At 35.2% G+C, this 21661-nt stretch overlaps 1 long non-coding RNA gene across 1 annotated transcript; it reads left to right on the forward strand.

Moving 5' to 3' along the window:
• The first annotated feature begins 17989 nt into the window (after nt 1-17989).
• On the forward strand, nt 17990-21270 carry LOC142606779 (uncharacterized). The gene is made up of 5 exons (XR_012839175.1): nt 17990-18653; nt 18744-18785; nt 18942-19071; nt 20270-20339; nt 21094-21270. It is a non-coding gene; the product is annotated as an uncharacterized LOC142606779 (long non-coding RNA).
• The last annotated feature ends 391 nt before the right edge of the window (nt 21271-21661 follow it).

Genomic DNA, 21661 nt, shown 5'->3' on the forward strand with positions numbered 1-21661 from the left:
AGTAGTTAGTCTAAGTACTTTTAGCCACCAAAAAAAGCTTTCTCAAAAGATTGTTGCCTACTCTAAAAAGTTTATAAAATAATGGAATGGGACAGAGCCCAATAAGTAGCACAATTAATGGGGGTGGGGGAAATGTAAGTTTCATCTTCAATAATAATAATATAACAAGAATCATTAAGTAATGAAACACAAAGTTTCTCAAAGTAAATACCTTGAAACTATATACTATAATCTATGAGCACTAACAATATAATTTTCAAAACCATAAAATCTAACATGAGGCAAATTATCACAAATATACCATGAAAATAACATAATTTTGATATTTATATCATTATTATAAAATCATTATCATACTTATTTTGAGTTAATTCATGCATTTTATAGTTGATTTTGGAATAATGCTAAATAATCAATTTTGTGCTTAATTGAATTTTAATGCGTGAATTTGTCTTTTGTAGGATAATGAATTTAAATAAGTGGATTTGTGCAAAGAAGAAAGCTAATGGACTTTAATTTTACAAGGGTCATGATGAAGTCAAAGAAGGACAAACCAATTAAATTTAAGTCCAATTGGAGCAAGGAATCAAAGGAAATTTGCACCTAATCCAAGCCCAATTCAGATTAGGATTCCAGCTTGCACACGAGTTAGTATTTGGCTCCAATATCCAATCGAGATGATTCAAGTTGGGCTGGAACGATAACTTAAAGGGCTACAACTTTGTAGTTTACTACAAGTCCGAATTCTGAAGTTAAATGGGCCAAAAATGTCGGTTAAGTGAAGCCTAAAAACCTGAGATTTTCTCCAAACGGGAATTCAACTCGTAATAGGATTCCTTGACCTATTTAAAGGCTCTTCACGGAAAAATTCAGGGGGGAGCTGCTGTAGAACATAATTTAGGTTTTCTTAAAGTTTCTTTACAGTGTTTAGAATTTTATTTGTGTTATGTCTTTCTAGAAGCCTTGCTAAGGCTAGGGATGAAACCCAACCGTTTATTGTTATGATCTTAACAATTATTTATTGGTTTTAATGCTTATGATTTTGATTGTTTTACTCATCTAGAAAAATGTTTAGTTCTGTATAATCCTTTGATTTATCATAGACTCCGGGCACGTTAAATGCTTGGTATTCCCTGCGAACTAATTCACTAGTTTTGTTTTGCCTAAAATCAATCAATTGCATGAAACTACCTTAGACAATTAATTCTTGAGTTTTTATTGTTAAATCATCCGACTAAGATTATCCTTCGTATGAATTTTAGTTGAGTTATAAAACAAATATTGTTAAGGTGACCAATAGATGTGTTGAGTGTGGATCCCTAAACCTTAGTGCTTTAATATATTGTTATTTTTTTTCAATTTAAATTACATTTACTAAACTATCCAAAATCTCTTCAGTTAATTTTTTTTTTTTTTATTCTATTATGGTTTGCTAATCAATTCCCTTTTCCTTGTGGATTCAACCTCGGATTTTTTGAGTTATTACTTCGCGACAATCCTGCACTTGGGAGCATTATTTAAGTCGCAGCATACCACACTACCACGCAGACCGGTCAGGGGATCCACCCATTCACAATTGGCATGATATTGTCCTCTCTGGTATGCAGACTCTTGGCCCCTTGGGCAGCAGAGAGAGCGCATCAAATAGGACCTCTCTTGCACGTGATCTCTTGGCCCCATGGGTAGCAGCCTCACCCACACACAATCAAGGAACCTCTTCCCCCCATGGACTATAGGGAAGAACGCGTCATCCAAAGTGAAAGGGCACTGACCTAGATTTGATTCTATTGTCGCAAAGACTACGAAAACCAAATCGGGTGATCACCGGGAAATCACACATGGCATGGTGTTATAACTACATGAAACTCACAGGTTACATTACTTTGAAACATAGTTTATATCCAGGTAGTTTCAGAAAAACCTTAAATAATCTAACTTACACAAGGTTTGTAAGGTTTTCAACTTCATTCTTGTCAAAAGATTTTCTATCAATTTCCCACATAATAAGACAAGATAAACATCTTTAAATTTTTCTAATATACCAAAAAATCCATGATTTCCCTATCAAAAATTAAATAAAAGATGCTCATTTTTCCACATCAACAATTCATGCATTTCCCCAAATGCAATACCAAATATGTTGCACATTTCATATATAATAATATATAATAGGGTCACAACACAACACTATTAAGAAAACATATATCCATATATAATTTTCCAAAATGTGTTTGACCCAAAAACAACATTTATGAAACATGGTTATTTCCAAAAATCTCATTAAAAAGCTACTTACCTCGCAACTGCAAAAGCCTAATTCTCCAAGCTCCAAGGAGATTAGCTAGAACATAAACAATATCAAGTAAACCTATCACAATTTGCATAGAGCTTGAAATTGTTTCTAGATTCAATTTAGGAATTCCCAAATAAGCACTTAGTTAGGCAAGCCTAGTATTTAGCCTCATCAATAATAATATATTTCACTTCCAAAGTTTCTCAACAAATTGATTCACAAGGCATCAACTCCAAATTATAAAGTTAACCAATTTAATATCATCTCCAACATTATGACTAGCTTCCATAAATTTACACTACATCATTAAGAGACCCATGAAAGCAAAATAAAAATATCCTCCAAGACAAGAAATTTAGGACTTCAACTAACTCCAAATAAACCCAATGGCAATGGAAAAATTAAATTTACCAACCATCACATGTTATAACTTAAAACCCCTAAATTTTCCACCATACATAAACCTTAAGTAGTCATTATTAGCACAAATTATATACCCACTCATCAAATAATTCCACCAATAGGAAACTCATACATAAAAACACATAAATATCACTTACAATGCTCATAAATCACATGGGTATTATTATTAAAGCTTAGATAAAAATAACCTTAAGCAAAAATGTAAAATCCACCAAAAAGATTAGAAATTTTTACCTCAAAAAAAGGATGTGAAGGTGCTTATGGGTTCTCAAGAATTTTCCAGTGACATTGCTGAAAAAATGATGGTGGAAGTGGTGGTATGGAGGTACCGGCGGGAGAGTTTCAGGGAGTGAAGAGAAGTGTTAGACGGAAAATGAAAAAGAAGAAAAAGAAAGAAAAGTGAAGTGAGGAAGAGTGAGGATCCGGTCAAAGGGATAAGGGGATGAGTGAAAATGAGTGGTGGGGAAGGGTGTTCGGGGGGGGGGGGGGGGGCCGGGGGGGGCTTAAAAAACATCTGATCCTCTTTTTTTTTTTTTTTTTTTTTCTTTTTTTAAATCTGACTGACTGGGAAATTACATTCTTCCCTTCTTATAAAAATTTTGTCCTTGAAATTTTATTACCTTGATCTTGAAAAAGGCTTGGGTATCTTGACAACATCTCATCTTCACGCTCCCAAGATGCCTCTTTCACTGAATGATTCTTCCAAAGTACCTTTACCCAAGATATTGTTCTATTGCATATCACTTGCTCCTTACAGTTCAAAATCTCTACTGGAACTTCTTCATATGACAAGTCATCTATAATCTGAAGAGGCTTGAGGCTCATAGCTCAAAACATGTGAAGGGTCAAGAATGTATTTCCTTAACATAGACTCATGGAAAACATTATTAATTCCTGACAAGGCCAGCGGTAGGGCAATTCTATATGCAACTTCGCCTACTCTCTCCAAGACCTCAAAAGGCCTTACAAACCTAGGGCTTAACTTACCCTTTTTACCAAATCTCATTACTCCTTTCATAGGTGCAACCTGTAGGAAAACTTTATCTCCAATTTCAAGTTCCAAAGCCTTCCTTTTAATGTCATAATAGCTCTATAATAGCTCTTTTGTCTACTTTGGGCAGCTCATAGTCAATCAAGAATCATATTTACCTTTTCGCAAGTCCTCTAAATAATCTCTGGCCCCAAAATTTTTCATTCTCCCACCTCATCCCAACAAATTAGGGATCTACACTTTCTCCCAAACAAAGCCTCATAAGGTGCTGCTTTAATACTTGAATGGTAACTATTATTGTAAGCAAATTCCACCATAGGTAAGTGACTAGCCCAACTCACCTTAAAATCCAAAACACATGCTCTCAACATATCTTCTAGAGTTTGAATAGTCCTTTCATATTGTCCATCTGTCTGAGGGTGGAATGCTGTGCTAAAATCCAATCTAGTACCCAAGGCTTTTTGCACACCACCCCAAAAATGAGAAGTAAATCTTAGATCTCTATCTGAAATAGTAGAAGCAGGTACTCCATGAAGTCTCATAATCTCATCAACATAGAGCTGAGCTAACTGATCAAGGGAGTAGTTCATCCGAATAGGGAGAAAATGAACTGATTTTTTCACTCTATCAACAATCACCCAAATAGCATCATGACCCTTAGGAGATCTCGGCAATCCTAAAATAAAATCCATAGTAATTTTCTCCCACTTCCATTGGGGAATAGGAAGTGGTTACAAAAAACCCGAGGGCCATTGGTGCAACACCTTAACCTGTTGACAAGTCAAACATTGCTCTACAAAGTGGGCAATCTCCCTTTTCATATTATTCCACCAAAAGTTTTCACAAAGATCACGGTACATCTTTGTACTACCCAGCTGTATTGTATATGGGGAATAGTGAGCCTCCTTTAGAATCTCCTTTTTAATCAATGGATTATTCAGCACACAAAGTCTACTCCCAAATCTCAAAGCACCATCCTCAAAGATAGAAAATTCAAATTTCTTTCCACTACGCACCTCATCCATGATTTTTTTTTTTAAATGTGGGTCATCGGCCTGTGATTAATTCTTTCCACCAAAGTTGGTTGAACACTCAAACTAGCCAGGTAGGCCTCAGAATGGCCCATAACAACCTTAATCTCCATCCTTTCAAGATCATGAATAATTTCCTTTCGAGTGGTTAGCAAAGCAGCTGAAAAGCTTGAAGGCTTTCTATTAAGAGCACCAGCTACAACATTAGCCTTATCGGGATGATAGTTAATAAAGCAATCATAATCCTTAACCAATTCCAACCATTTCTGTTGCCTCATATTTAACTCTTTTTGGGTAAAGAAATACTTTAAACTTTTATGATCAGTGAAAATCTTGCATCTTTCCCCATACAAATAATGTATTCAAAATTTCAAAGCAAAAACAACTGCAGCCAACTCTAAGTCATGAGTAGTGTAATGTTTCTCATAATTTTTCAACTGATGAGAGGCATATGCCACAACCTTCCCATTTTGCATCAACACACAACTAAGTCCCTTATGAGAAGCATCACTATAAATGACAAAACCCCCTACACTTGAAGGGATAGTTAACATTGGAGCTGTGACCAATCTTCGCTTTAGCTCTTGGAAGCTTTTCTCACATTCTTCCTGTTGGAAAATCTGGTTTTGTATCTCATACAAAACACACAGTGGAAGCAACAAATATGGATCTATTTCATTCATGATTGACAACATGCACAATGTAAATTTCAGAATTTAAGAACAAGATAGAAAGCGTACCTTGGTGTGGTGAAATTCAAAACAAAAGATTAGAATTACTTAGGAACACTTTTAATCTTCACTCCAATTCCACCAATTGTTAGAAAAACTGGTTTTGTATCTCATACAAAACACACAGCGGAATCAACAAACTTGGATTTATTTTATTCATGATGATAACATACACTATGTAAATTTCAGAATTTAAGAACAAGATAGCATACCTTGATGTGGTGAAATTCAAAACAAAAGATTAGAAGTACTTGGGAACACTTTTAATCTTTACTCTAATTCCACTTTATGCCCAAGAAGTGTGGTCTCTCAATCAGTTTCCAAGGGAGAATAATCGAGTAGCTTCACTCACACATACACACCATTTCACAATGATGTCTCTTTTTTTCTTATTCTCTTTTTTCTCTTATAAGAATTCTGTATGTTTCTCCCTTTATAACTAACTGATTATCTAATTGGGCTGGCCTATTGGGCCTTTCCAATTGGGCTTTAGTGTGTGGCTTGGAGTGGGACCTAAAGGGACCAATAAGACACTAGCTCCAACGGGCCTTGGGCATTTCTGTCAACTCTTGATAAGTCCAAAGTTACCATTAATTATATTTAATACCACTATATAAATATAATTGTACTCTAGGCCTTATTAATAAATTATATCCCAAGACTTTATTATACATGTAACCCTTTCATAAAATATTCGTAGTAACACAAAGTCATGAATGTAGACTACCACTTTGTAAATTACTACATCCTATCCTTGAGTACCCGGTTTAATCCTTTAAAGTTATTCATCATATATTTATGAATTCCAATTTCATAAATATTTACTTTAGTAACTTTTTACCAAAGTGGTTAGGCCTAACTCTCTGAATAACAAACCCATTAAACTTATCTCAAGGGAATATTTTGTATCTCCGTTAAGATATTATGAATTCCATCTTGAGAATATATGTTCCATCAACACTAAATGTGACTGCCCAACATACTGAGGTTTTGACCGTTACATTAGATCTCACTCCTGATATATCAAAGCAACCTACACCTCATGATCAGGTCCATTATTCTCTCAGGATTAAGAGTTCATGCAAATAGAAGTCGTGAGATTTATTATTCATTTGACAGTCGTTAGGAGAATAAAAATTCTCACAGTGGTCCAGTTCAATATGTCTTAACTCTTAAAACATATCAACATATCAACTAGAAGTCTCCACTTCCATGATCAAGACAAATCATCTTAGTTGATACATTATAGTCTTCGCAGATGAAATGCCCAATTTCATCACCGACTATGAACTATAAATTTTGAGTTTACAAAGAACTTGTGATTTATATCTTCTATGACTTTTCACATAAATCACATATTATGCATCTCATGGACTATATGATAATGTCCCATATTCATGTTACCATTATTTTAGATAATAATAAAACATCTTTATTAATCACAATATTAAGTCATACACAATGTCATACATAATATCATACTAGCATCATACAATAGGATTTAAGGGCACTAATCCTAACAATTTTTCTCTTATAAAAATTTATGTATGTTTCTTCCTTTATAACTAACTAATTATCTAATTAGGCTGGCTTATTGGGCCTTTCCAATTGGGCTTTAGTGTGTGGCTTGTAGTGGGACCAAAAGGGACTAATAAGATACTAGCTCCAATAGGCCTTGGGCTTTTCTGTCAACTCTTGACAAGTCCAAAGTTACCATTAATTATATTTAATACCACTATATAAATATAATTGTACTCTAGGCCTTATTAATAAATTATATCCCAAGACTCTAATAATATCATTTGACCCCTCCATGAAATATCTACAGTGAACAAAGTCATAATAAACTGTCACTTTGTAAACAACTATTTTATCCTTGAGTGCCCAATTTAATCTTTTAGTTATTCACATTTATTGAAAACCAATTTCAATAAATATAAGCTCTAGTAACTCCTTACTAAAGTGGGCACCCTGAATAACCATTTCCCATTAAACTTATCTCAAGGGGATATTTCGTGTCTTTACTAAAAGAGATTATGGATTCCATATTCAGAATATGTGTTCCCTCAACACTACGTGTGGTTATCCAACATACTGAGGTTTTGACCATGAATATTAGATCTCACTCCTGATATATCAAAGTAACCTATATTTCATGATTAGGTCCAGTACCCTTTCAGGATTAAGTGTCTATGAAATTAGAAGTCGTGAGATTAATTATTCTAGTGACAGTTGTTGATTGAATAATTAATCTCACAGCGATCTAGTTCAATATGTCTTAACTCTTAAGATACATCAACACATCAACTAGAAGTCTGCACTTCCATGATCAAGACAAATTATCTTAGTTGACGTGTTATAGTCTTCGCAGATGAAATGCCCAATTTCATTACCGACTACGAACTACATTTTGAGTTTACAAGGAACTTGTGATTTACATTTTTTGTGACTTTTCACATAAATCACATACAATGCATCTCATGGACTATGATAATGTCCCATTAGTTCATTTATAAATAGTCTCATATAATTAAACAATTTAATTATTTATAACATGCCAATAAATTGGATTTTAGGGCACAAACCCTAACACTTCCTTCCACTCGAATTTAACATTGTTCCGAGTTAATTGTGTCAAAGGAGCAGCAATGCGGGAAAATCCCTCTACAAATATTCTATAGTAGCCAGCAAGGCCAAAGAAACATCTAACCTCACTCACATTTGTAGGCCTATCCCAATTAGCCACCACTTCTATCTTATTTGGATCCATTGTAATTTCATCCTTAGATATCACATGACCCAAGAACACTACTTGATACAACCAAAATTCACACTACTTCCTTTCTCTTAGAATCTGTAAAACAATCCTCAATTTTTCTTCATGCTCTTCTTGACTCTTAGAACAAATCAAAATATCTTCAATGAACACAATGACAAATCGATCCAAATACTCATGAAATACCCTATTCATCAAATCCATAAAAGAAGCAGGGCATTAGTTAATCCAAATGGCATCACCAAAAATTCATAATGCCCATATCTAGTCCGAAAGGCCATCTTTGGTATGTCCTCACCCTTAATCTTCAACTGATGTCAACCAGAACGAAGATCAATCTTAGAAAAGACTTGTACTCCTTGCAACTAATCAAATAGGTCATCAATACGAGGCAAAGAATATTTATTCTTAATGGTGACTCTATTAAGCTCACGAAAATCAATACATAACCTCATAGACCCATTATTTTTCTTAACAAATAAAACTGGAGCTCCCCAAGGCGAGGCACTAGGGCGAATAAACCCCTTGTCTAGCAATTCTACCAATTTCTCCTTAAGCTCTTTCAACTTTGTGGGTGCCATTCTATATGGTGACTTAGAAATAGGTGCAGTACTTGGAAGCAGATCAATAGAGAACTCAATCTCATAATCTGGGGGCAACCCAGGTAGATCATCAAGAAAAACATCCGAAAATTTCCTCACAATGGGAATGTTTCCTATCTCCAATTCTCTACTTTGTAAATCCATTACACTAGCAAGGAATCCTTGGCATCCCTTTCTAAGCAAGCAATTTGCTTGTATGCATGATATCACACGAGACATAAAAGGCAAACATGAAGCCTTAAATAGAAATTCTGGTTCACCTGGAGGCCTAAACACCACCTCTTTCTCAAAACAATGCACACTAGCATGGTAAGAAGCCAACCAATCCATGCCTAAAATGACATCAAAATCATACATATCTAACAACACCAAATCAGCCAATAACTCTCTACCCTCAATACAAATAATACAAGAATTAAGCACAAGATTAGTCATTAAAGTATCACCAACAGGGGTAGAAACCGATAACTCAAAATGAAGTAGTTCAGGTCTCTTGTCATGATTTTTAGCATATGCACAAGAAACAAAAGAATGTGTAGAACCAAGATCAAAAAGAACTTTAGCATGTGCGGAAAACAAAGGAAGTATACCTGCCACCACTGTATCCGTGGCCTGAGCATCCTAAGTAGTCAAGACATACACTCTACCTTGCACTTTCTTCCCATTGTCATTACCCTTTGCAACTTGAGATAAGGAAGAGGAACCCAAGCCCTTAGAACTTGGGAAATCTCTAGCAAAGTGTCCGGGTTGCTTACAAGGAAAGAAAATCTTGACCCATCACAATTTTGTCCATCATGAAGTTTACCACAACGAGAGCAAGACTTCTTATCACTAGACTGAGGATTGGCACTCTTGCTATGTCTAGAAGATTGTCCTCTATTACCAAAGTTTTTAAAGAATCCTTTCTTATGCCCTTGACCCTTACCATGTTGAGAATTAGAGGGCCCTTGCTTCTTTTCACTCTCCTTGGAACTGGGGTTGTACTTAAAGTCTTCTTCAAGACTCATTGCTCGCTTCACAGCCTCAGTAAAAGTATCCACTCCAGGGGCTATAATGAGAGGGCGAATCCTACCATTAAGGCCTTCACGAAACTTCTTCACTTTCTTAGACTCATCCGGAATCAAGTAAGGATCAAAGCTAGAGAGCTCAACAAAATTAGCAGCAAACTCATCCACTGTCATAGCCCCTTAAACCAAATCAGAATATTCTCTTGCCTTACAGTCCCTCACTACATCGGGGAAGTATGTCCCATTAAAAACTTCCTTAAACTTCTCCCAAGTAATGGGCGTGTCCCCTCCCAACTCCATCCTCAAAAATTGCTCAGTGCCTAACCACCATCTCTCAGCAGAACCCTGAAGAGCAAAAGTGGGATACACCACCTTCTGAGCATCAGTGCATTTAAGGGCTTTTAGTAATTTTTCCATCTTTAGTAGCCAGTTCTCTACTGCCATTGGATCAGGCTCCCTATCAAAAGTTGGAGGGTTTTGCTTATGGAACTCCCCAAAAGAGCAACCCTCATTCCTATGTTCACCACCCTGGACTGCTCTAGCAATCCTAGTATAAATCCTGTCTGCCACTGCCACTGCCACCTTATCAATCTCACCACCATCAGGAGTGACAGATCTCTCACGCTCTTGGCATTGCCTATGGCCATGCTCAGGAGCTGTAACCTCATCCACATGCCTTACTTTACGTGCTTTCTTTTTAGGAGGCATAGTGTACCAAAGTACTTATACCTATACCCAAGAAACAAGCAAGTAAATAAAAAGGCAACATAGAAGGTTAGCATAGAAAAGATAGCTAAGGAAAAAAAGGAATAGCAGGTGAAGAGAAGTGTTAGACGGAAAATGAAAAAGAAGAAAAAGAAAGAAAAGAGAAGTAAGGAAGAGTGAGGAGTCGGTTAAAGGGATAAGGGGATGAGTGAAAATGAGTGGTGGGGAAGGGTGTTAGGTGGGGGGCACGTGGGAGCTTAAAAAAAATCTGATCCTCTTTTTTTTTTTTCTTTTTTTTTTAATTTGATTGACTAGGACGTTACAAAAGCAATGCCTAATTTCTGCCGTGAAAGTAAGGTGACATACCGCTGGATTTTCGCCATGGAAATCTGGTACTTTGCCTAAATGCCTTAGGAAAGCATAGATTGGGACCACTCCCATTCAAAAGCCAAACCTTAAAGTCTCCCCCATGCATGTAAAGCCTCAGAAGCCAATGTCAAAATTAGGTTTTTACTTCCAATTTTCAAAAATTAAGGATTTATCAAAACAAAGGATTGTCCTTAGACAGGCGTTGTGGGATGCCTAATACCTTCCCCACACATAACCAAACTTCCGGACTCAAGACTCAAGATTTTTTGCCATCCACATTAGATAGGGAAAAATGAAATTTTTCTCAGCCTAGGATTGGTAATAAAATCAACTAGAAACAGGTGACTAATCACACCTTAGAAAAACCCAATGATTGGTGGCGATTTCACTTATCTTTGGTAATCACCTAATATTTGGCCAAGATTCCTACCACACCTCCAAAGGTAGACCTACCTTCCTCCACCAAGAGAGAGAGAGAGAGAGGGAAAGCACCCGAAGCTCCGTGCAAACCACGCCGGGTGGTCGGACCAAGGCCCGACGGTGATTTTTTCCAGCTGCTCGAGGCTGGGCATTGATAGGCTTGATGACACAAATAAGCATACAAAGACACATGCATAAGCATATAAGCAAGTATGCAAACAAACAAAGGAAAGCTAAACAAAATGGCACAAAGCAAGCATGTTATCACGCAAAGGGGAAGGGTAAGCATGTTATAAGGCATATACAAAGGCTAACACGAGAAAACCTAACAAAAAAAGCTAAGCTTTGGAGAGAAAGGCAAGCAGCAAGCAGCAAGCAGGCCAAACATCACAAAGATGTACTCCTAAACATGGTTGTATCCAAACAAGCCACAAAAGGGGAATGGTGCACCAAACAAGCAAGAAAGCCCCAAAGACCAATAAGAACAAAGCCACAAAGGGGGAACAAACAAGAACACGGCAATGACCTAGATCTAGGCAAATAAGCATGGATCTAAACATAATCTCATGGAAAAGGGCAAACAATGCACAAATATGCATAAAGGAACTAATCCAAACTTTTAATTGCATACTTGGGTGTATGGATGTAGGCCTAGACCACTAGATCTACATCTACATCCTACCCAAAAGCAAAGCACAAGAATGAGGAAAAAAACAGGGATATAAGGCTAAAAAGCACTAGGCATAGCATCCAAACAAAGCTTTAAGCATATGATCATGTGAATCCAAGCACATAAACATGCAAAGAGCTCAAACAAGAAACTTAGACATATCCTAGCCCAAGAAGGCTGGGACAACAACATCAAAGTAATAAACATGTTATAAAACAAGATAAAGCAAGAGATCTGCTAGGAAAAGCTATAAACTATAAAACATGTTAGGAAGCAAGATAAAGCAAGAGGTCTGCTAAAAAAGCTATAAAACATGATAGAAAACAGAATAAAGCAAAGAAATTAAATGGGTGTAGATAGTAGCTAAAAAGCTACATCTACACCCTTAAGCATCAAATCCAAGGTACCAAGATTGAGGAATATGAGAGCAAGAATGCTTCCTTTTGATTGTTGGGAGAATTGAGGAATAAAAAGTTTTTGTGTGTGTTTGAAGAGGAGAGAGAGAGAATATACCTAGAAAATGCTCCAAAATGCCTTTTTTTTTTTCTTCTTTTTTTTGGGCCTTAGGGGTCTGGGGGTATTTATAAAGGTTTTTTTACCTTTAAGCTTCTAGTGGCACTTAAAGGGCTGCTTGTCAGCTCTGGCGGCCCTTAAGGGTGTGCCAGGGGCTGATTGATGTCATTAGCAGTTCCGTCCTTTTCAATTCTGACTTCGATTGTGCATTTGAAGGCCTTCCCTAACACTGATTGTGCCGGTCTTGGTGTCCTGGAAAGGTATGGATGTCTAGTTTCTAGAACACTTGACAAAATAAAAATCTAATGGTTGGATCAAAAGTTATGACCTAGGGAAGCAAGCTAATGCGCCCAGCACGGTTTTCAAGATATCTTAATCGTTTTAACTCCGATTTTGACCCATGGATAGTCATTGGAATGAGAATTCAATATTATTAGCAATGACATTAGTTTCAACTCATTCTATTAGTTGAATCAGAATTAGAGTTTCTGGCTCCTTTAGGAGTTAACTTTGGGTCAAACTTGGTTAAGTTAATTAAAGTTGAAAAAAATCTCCAAATAACTCGGGTTTGATGTTGGAACATGAAAATTTTAGTTTTGGGGTGATTTTGACCAACTTTGAGTTTTGGTCAACCTAGAGTTGACCAGGGCCATTTTGGTCAGTTTGACCTAAAAAGGCACTTAAAGTGCTTTGATGTCCGAACAGGTTGTGGCATGCCAATCTAGATATTCCCCCATCCCATGGTGAAAATTTGATAGTTTTAGAATTTTAGAAGTCTGACACACAAATCGAGAGCGAACAAAATACGATATCTACAGGACTTCTAAAATTCCCATAGTTTGTTCCTGTAATTAAGGAAGTAACTATAGTAACTATAAGGCCCTAGTAATTAAGGAAGTAACTATACGATTAGAAAAATAGGGCCTTATAGTTACTTCCTTAATTACTATGGAAATTTTAGAAGTGGCACGCCAATCTACAGGAATTCTAAAATTTCCATAGTTTTAGAATTAAGGAAGTAACTATACGATTAGAAAAATTGGTCACTTAAATAATATGTAATTAAGGAAGTAACTATAGTTTGCTTTTTTGGGTGATATTGAAAACCATTTTCAGTTGGGGCCTGAAAATTATGGTTGTTATTCCATTGCAAAATTCCAATAGTAATCTTCAAATGATAAAGGGTACTATGTATCAAAATTATACAAATTTTAGAAACTAACATGAAAATGAATATTATACTTCAACAATATAATAAATAAATATTTAAATTATCTACTTTTATTGATAATACATCCGTTTGTAAAATTATATAAAAAAAATTTGTAATATCTATAGTTACTTTAACCTTGAAACATAAAATGAAGAGGAACTAATGGGGAACAATATCTTGCTATAATGGGTTGTTACACATTTGCTTATTACCTTATCTCATCCATGAAATCAACAATATATTTTAAAAGATTTTTATTCTTCCATTTGTCTCCCCAAGCATGCGTTTAGTTGAAGTTACCTAACATTTTCTGTCACCAAAAAAGGTTAATGAAAATGACTCCTTTATCTTTAGTTTTTATTGGTCTTTGTATGATTCTTGCTTTCCCTGGTGTCCTTCCAGGAATGGCACCCATAGAAGAAGAAATATGAATAAGTCAAACCATGAAAGTCCAACCATGAAAAAAAAAAAAAAATCAAAGAGTCGGTCACTTTCTTTTTACCTCACTCCTAACACCAATAAGGGTGACTTTAAGGTGTCTGTTTCAATGACCAAAACCTTAAAACATTTTGATTGCTTCCCTGGCTGTGCGGTTTGGAGCAAGTGGGGTTTGCATATTATATCAATATGTATGTAGAAATGTAACAGTAGCACTGAATTTCCTTGACAAAAGAAAACCTCAACCACAAATAAACCTCCTTGTAAGTGCTTAAACTAATTAAGTCACCTACATCACCAACAACAAGTGGGGTTATCTTTGAACTCCCTTCGTTCCACTTTGTCGTACCATTGCATATAGACCGTACACGTAGGTATCAAGCATATCCTAGGATATAAAATCATAGATGGCATTTATTTAATACTTTTTTTTTTTTTAAATCCTTTGTTTCACTTTATATGTCATGTTTCTGATTTTTAGGGGTGTAAATTCATTCTTATAAATGACACCCATAACATTGCTTCCTAATCCATCTACATATTTTGTTTTTTCTGGTATCCTTGGGAGGTAATCGAATTTGTCCTCTTTTTTGGCTCAATCTTGAAACACTTATTACTAATATAATTGAGTTTGATAGTAAAGATTTCCATGGACAGTCTTGCAAGGGCAAACACATTTCTTGGCCATCAATGGGGAAGTCTCTTCTCCCATGCACAATTTCCTTGTGGGGTCACAGTTAACATTCTAAGATGCAATATTGCACAACAAGCTCTTACCTCCCCATCTTCTCGCCATGTCATTCTTGTTTTTATTGTTCCCATTCTTGTCAGCTTAATAGAGGTGAAATTTGAAGGGAAGTCCTACTCTCCTTTTGAAACGCACCCTAAAACCATGATGGTTGCTATTGTTAGTTTGCTTCTATATTGTTTGACATATGGAGCTGAGCTTGCATTCTCACCTCAACGTCCCACTTCTAAATTTTCCCGTGTATTGTGCTGCTTCATGAGCTTGTTTGGTTCCTTCTCATTGGTTTCATTAGCTTCTATCTTGCTCCCAGACTGCTTGCAATTTGTTCTATATACTGCTTGCATTTTGCTTTCAATGGGTGAGTACTTGCATTGCATAATTAAAAAATTGTGTAAATGGATTCAAAAAAGCATTCTAAAGAAAATCTTTAGCGCCTTGCGAGCACGACAATGGTATACAACTCATCCACCTCTGCAACAGATACCAATAGATGTGAATCATATGCTCAACATGTAAGAGTTGATCAACAAACTTGCACTGCTATAAAGGAGTCTATTAACGGAGCCTCATTGTTTGGTTGGTAATTCTTCAAGAATCTATCTGTACTTGAAAAAAATAAAAAAAATAAAAGTACAGAAAAGAATGGAGCTTATTAGCAAAGGGCAAACTAGAGTACACTTAGGTTATAAGAGTTTTGCATGCAATAAATAAATGGAATATCCCTATGTTTATTTCAATCGGACAAAGTCAGGACTTGGAATTAAGGGGCAATTTTGCTGCTAATTGTGTGTTGTAGTTCTAGCCTTTGGATCTGTTGTTTAGTAGTAGAGGGGTTTTTTTTTTTTTTTTTTTTTTTTTTTTATATCTACTGTTGGGTAGAGACAAAATTAGTTTGTTTAATTTTTTTTTTTTTTGAGTAAAACTGGTTGGTTAGACCTTTTTTTTGCTATTGGAAAATTTTATTGCTGGGCATATTTTTTCTGGATTGGTATATTTTATCTTAAATTTTAGATCTATAAATATTTTATAGCCTTTAAAAGAACGAAAATGCTAGAGTTATAAACATTTTTATAAATTGTTGATGTGGTTAGTGATTATTGTTATGTAAAAAAATTATGTAAGTAGTAAGCTCAAACGCAAACCAATAAGAATTTGCTATTTTATCGGTTTGTAAAAATATTGTAGAAAAGTGTAACATTACTGTCAAAATGATTAATGATATTGTTAAGAGTGCAAAGTGTAATTTTATAAAACAAAATTGCTAAAATTGCTACTACTATATATATACAAATAATTTTTTTTTTTTTTTAATAATTGCCCCCCTTGTCCAAGAGTAGCTCCATCATCAAACTTTAGGGCACGTTTGGTATAGTTATTTAAACAATAGTTTTTGTTATTTAAACAATATAACACGTATTTCTACAATACATTTTCACCCATATATATTTCTACAATACTTAAATAACATTACTAGAACAACATTACCAAATGAGCCTTTAACTTTGAGGGCTCAAGTCCAAAAATATTGGTGCTTCTCTTTCTCATTTGGTTCAGGGTTATGTGCAATTCTGTCCAAAAATAGTCGTCTAAACCCTTTTATTTATTTATTTAATCTTTATATATGCAATTTGCTAAATATCAATGCAATGAAGATTGTTAAAATTGTTGCAGGCAATTTGAGTGAAAGAGGAAGAAAGAATTAACCCGTGAATGTTGTATTTCATGGGTTTATAAGGCTATAGCTTAGATGGATAGGTAAATCAGGGATGAGTGTAACTGAATTCCCTTAGGTTATGGTAAACTCACTTTAATGGGATGAGAGGCGGAGTGTCAGGTGACATTACTAGAAACTAAAATTCAAAAACTATACTTTGCCTGGCATGACCAAAACTCACTTAACCGGTGTTAGAAATATAATAGCCTATTAGAATAAGCTCAAGCCTAATTCTATTTTATGTGCAAACCAAGTCTCTTACTTGTACTAAAAATTTATTAGTCTAGAGTTTAGTCTACTATATATACAATACATGATTTGTACTACACTCTAATATATTATTGGTGTAGGTCTTTAGGGTTTCCTCCGTAGATGTTGACCGTTAGGCTGAATCACGTAACTCTCGTGTGTTATTTTGTGTTCTACACTTTTCACTTCTGCATCCATGTTAGCATATTTAACATGGTGTATCAAAACTAATATTTAACTACCAGAAATAAATTCTTCACGCACCAGTCCCAATTTATGTTCCTTGACCTCTCAAATAATAAGACACCCACAAATGAACCAAACACATAACATAATAATACAAATAGATTTGACAAGGAATATGCCACGTACAACTAAGATCCTAACATGGTAGACAACCCTTGAATAGTCCTAGCTAGACTAATCGTAGGATTACTTTGTTTTCTTTACAAATCTATGATTTACTTTGAGTTTGGGCCTCTTCACTACAACAAAATGTACTTTTAGTGACGAAAATTAGTGAGGAAATATTTTTCGTCGCTAAAAATATAGCTTTAGCGACGAAATATTAATTTCGTCGCTAATAATGAAAAAAATTATAACATTTAGCGACGAAAAATAAATTTCGTCGCTATTGTGATCTGAAAAATGGGCGCCAGCGGAGGGAACCTTTGGTGCCAGCTTAATTAATCTATGGTGACGAAAGTTTTCGTCGCTAAAAGTTGAAATTTTTAGTGACGAAATATTTCGTCACTATAGGTATTGCTGTGAATAGTATTAGCGACGAAAATATTTTCATCACTGTAAGGAAGAATCAGCGACGAAAAATATTCGTCACTAAAAATAATAATAGTTTTACACTTATATGTTTTAGCGACGAAATTAAATTTCGTCACTAAAAGTACTCTATAGTGACGAAATATGAATTTCGTCTCTAAATATCTTTTATAATTCAAGTTCTTTAGTGACGAAATTAATCTTCGTCGCTAAAAACTTAAAATCCTAATACCATTTGCAACGAAAATGAAGAAATAGCGACAGAATAATCCGTCGCTAAATACTTCAATATAAAGACCCAAGAGACCTGAACAATCCCAACCCAAACACCCAAAAGATCTTCAGCTCCTAAACTCCCAACCGATGCAGCTCCCAAAACATCCCAACCCACCGTCGCCATTGAGAGCACACCGTCGCCGTTGAGAGCCCACCGTCGCCGATATAGCCCACCGTCGCCGTTGAGAGCCTACCGTCGCCGTTGACAGCCCATTCACGACGGTTTCATAGCCATTCGTGATTCCAGCCGTCGCCGATTCGAACCCATTCGCGACGCTGGAACCATTCGTCGCTGAATCGCTTGCCCTGTTCGAACCCATTTGTGTCGCTGGAACCATTCGTCGCAGAATCGGACCTTGCGACGATTCCTGGCTATTCGAACCCATTCGCAACGATTCGTAGCCATCACCGATTCAGACCCATTCGCGACGCTGGAACCATTCGTCGCCGAATCGAACCTTGCTCTGTTCAGACCCATTTCGCAACGATTCGTAGCCATCACCGATTCAGACCCATTCGCGACGCTAGAACCATTCGTCGCCGAATCGGACCTTGCCCTGTTCGAACCCATTCGCAACGGTTCGTAGCCATCACCGATTCGGACCCATTCGCGACGCTGGATCCATTCGTCGCTGAATTAGACCTTGCCCTGTTCGAACCCATTCGCAACAGTTTGTAGCCATCACCGAATCGGACCTTAACATTGGGTATGGAAATCATGGAGTTTTAACTTAGCATCACTTTTTTAGTTTTGTATTTTGTGTGGAGAATCTTATTGGTTTGGTTTGTTGTTTCAGGGGTTAATATACAAAGTGGAAGATTATTTGGCTGTAAAGCTGGTATGTTGGAAGGCCTTCACTGTCAATGTTCCTTTCAAATTTTGTTTTAGGAGGTTGATTTCTTAAGTTGTATTGTGGAGCTCAAGTCATTGATGAACAAGCAAGAGAGTGTTCTTGAATCTAAATATATATTATTGGTTGTCATTTTTTGAATAGATGTTTTGAAGATGGATTTTGTCTTTGTCTTAAACCACCTTAAATTTTTGAGCAAACCAGCATGCTACGGATTTTGCGGATGGGGAATTGAAGGATGAGCTCTTCTGCATTAGATTCGCTTCGCTTGAGAGTGAGTGTTCTTTTTCTAATTATTAGCTTCTTTGCGTGCCTGAATATACGTATAAAAAAAATAATGTCTTTGGGTAGTCCTCATCTGTTTCCTTTGTGTGTTTCTGTGAGATGTTTGATATGCTTTAATTATAATTCAAGCTCTAAGTTTAGGGGAACTTAGATGTGAAGGTTCTCTCTTTTTAGAGAAGGGGAGTCTGGTAAAGGTTTGGATGATAAGTAGTTTTGAATTGTTGAAAATTATTTGCAGATGGTCATGAACAGTCTAAGATCCAACTTGTTGTCATAAAAGCTTATTGTTGTTATTTTAATTTGTAAGACAATTGAATGCTTTGTTTATAACTTTGGTGAAGGCTTTGAGAGAAGACTAAGTTTGATAGTATTTTTGAGGTTTTTGTACCATATGTGTTGTTATGAATCTTATGGTTACATGTGGGTAGAGAAATTCGTGGCTGCTCTTTTACTGGTGGGTGTGGCTTTGTTTTATTGTCACTTGCTATGGTTGTATGTGGGATGAGCAACAGAGTTAGTTTCAAAGATTCTTTCTTGTGTCATTGAAAATTACTTTTGGTTTTAATAAATCATTACATTTTCCAAAAATTGTTAAAAGATAGTTCTATATGTGGTTCTATGTAATGCTGGAAACTAAATTCATCTTTGTAGCTTATATTTATGTTTTGTACTGACCTACTTCATGTAATTTTGGTCACTTGGCAGGTGGCCTTTTTGTTTTGATCTTGAAGCTCCAATTTCATTATATTATTTTGAATATTGTGAAACCCACATTATAATAAATAAATAAATAAATAAGTTGTTCTTATTTATCCCAAATAATAATAAATAAATAAAAAAGTATGTTCTTTAAGATTTAATTTCCTCGTTAAAATGTATTTGTTAAAAAAGTAAGTTAGTTTGCATGTGTCTTTTAAGACATGTGGAGCTTATAAGGGGAAGGTAGAAAGCGGAAACGCAAAGTGCATTAGAAAGGTAAGAGTGCTTTTTTCTTTGACAATTGGAACCTAAAATGTGTCGCTTTTTGCAATAGAATTGCAACTCACTCAAGCTTTTCTCCTCATCACTTTTCTGATTGTAGTAAGCACTACCTGTATTATATGTGTAAGCTATGAGTTTGTGTAGTACTTTATGAGAGGATCATTTTTAAGATTGAAGTACTTATAAATTTAACTTTTCTTTTGCAGGCTAAATACACATTGTTTGCAATAATTTTGGATTTTTTTTTCTGAAAGTTGTAAGCTTAGCTTGAGCAAAGTAAGTAAATTTTAGTTAAAAACCTTATAAAACTATATACTTGTGATGTTGGAAATTGGATTTGTGGTGGTATGTTGTGTTGGAGCAAGCGGGTGGCTTGCGTAGTGTTATAAGGTGGTTTAAATACATATTGGGAGTGTTTTTCAATTCTTGTAAATGTGAATGAGCATTGTTAATTAGATGTGATAAATAGTATTTTATTTGATCTAAATACTTATAAAACTCTATACTTGTGATGTTGGAAATTGATTTTGTGGTGGGTTGTTGTGTTGGAGCAAGCGGGTGGCTTGCATGGTGTTATAAGGTGGTTTAAATTCATATTGGGAGTGTTTTTTCAATTCTTGCAAATGTGAATGAGCATTGTTAATTAGATGTGATAAATAGTATTTTATTTGATCTAAATACTTATAAAACTCTATACTTGTGATGTTGGAAATTGATTTTGTGGTGGGTTGTTGTGATTTTAATTCATTGGTGTGGTTCAACAAAATATTCTTAACTTTTTGAGAAGCAAGGGTTAGATGATGCTCTTACCTATGGGGGTGGTTCATCTTCAAGTTAAAACACTTATTGGTTAGTACTTTATATTACATTTGAAAATTTATATTTGCTTTCTACAACTTATAAATTAGGAGTTGTGATTTTAATTCATTGGTGTGGCTATTCTTAATGCATTGTTAGAAATGTTTCTTATAACATAGTTAATGTTTTTACTTTATGATTTTAATGTAGTATTGTTTTTATATTTGTGCAGATTTCTTATTGGTGGCTTTTAGGAGATTTACTTTTAGCATTACTTGAAGACATATGAGGACATATTTCATTAGTTCTAATTATATTATGCTACACTTTTTGTATTGTTATAAAACATCTTGAGTTATTGTATGTATTGCAAACTTTTATTGTATGAAAGGAGTTTGAATTGGATGCTTCTTTTACTTTTTACTTGTGGAATGTATAGATCTTTTTTTATAAATATGTTGTTCAAATTTAAAGTTTTAATAATGTAATGACAGGTTACAGTTTAATATCAAAGTTATGAAAAAAATAAAACAGAAAATAAGTTTTAGTGACGAAATATTTCGTCGCTAAATGTAGCAAAATTTTGTAAGTAATGGTTTTAGTGACGAAAATTTTCGTCACTATATGTGCCTGAATTTTCTTAAAAATAGTTTTAGTGACGAATTTTTTCGTCGCTATATGTACCCGAAAATAGTTTTAGATTTCGTCACTAAATATGATTTAATAAACTGAAGTGTTTTTAGTGACGAAATATTTTCGTCACTAAATAGTGTTTTTAGCGAGGAAAACATTTAGCGACG

Source organism: Castanea sativa, chromosome 8 (genome assembly GCF_040712315.1).
Source record: "Castanea sativa cultivar Marrone di Chiusa Pesio chromosome 8, ASM4071231v1".
In the NCBI taxonomy this organism is placed as follows: Eukaryota; Viridiplantae; Streptophyta; class Magnoliopsida; order Fagales; family Fagaceae; genus Castanea; species Castanea sativa.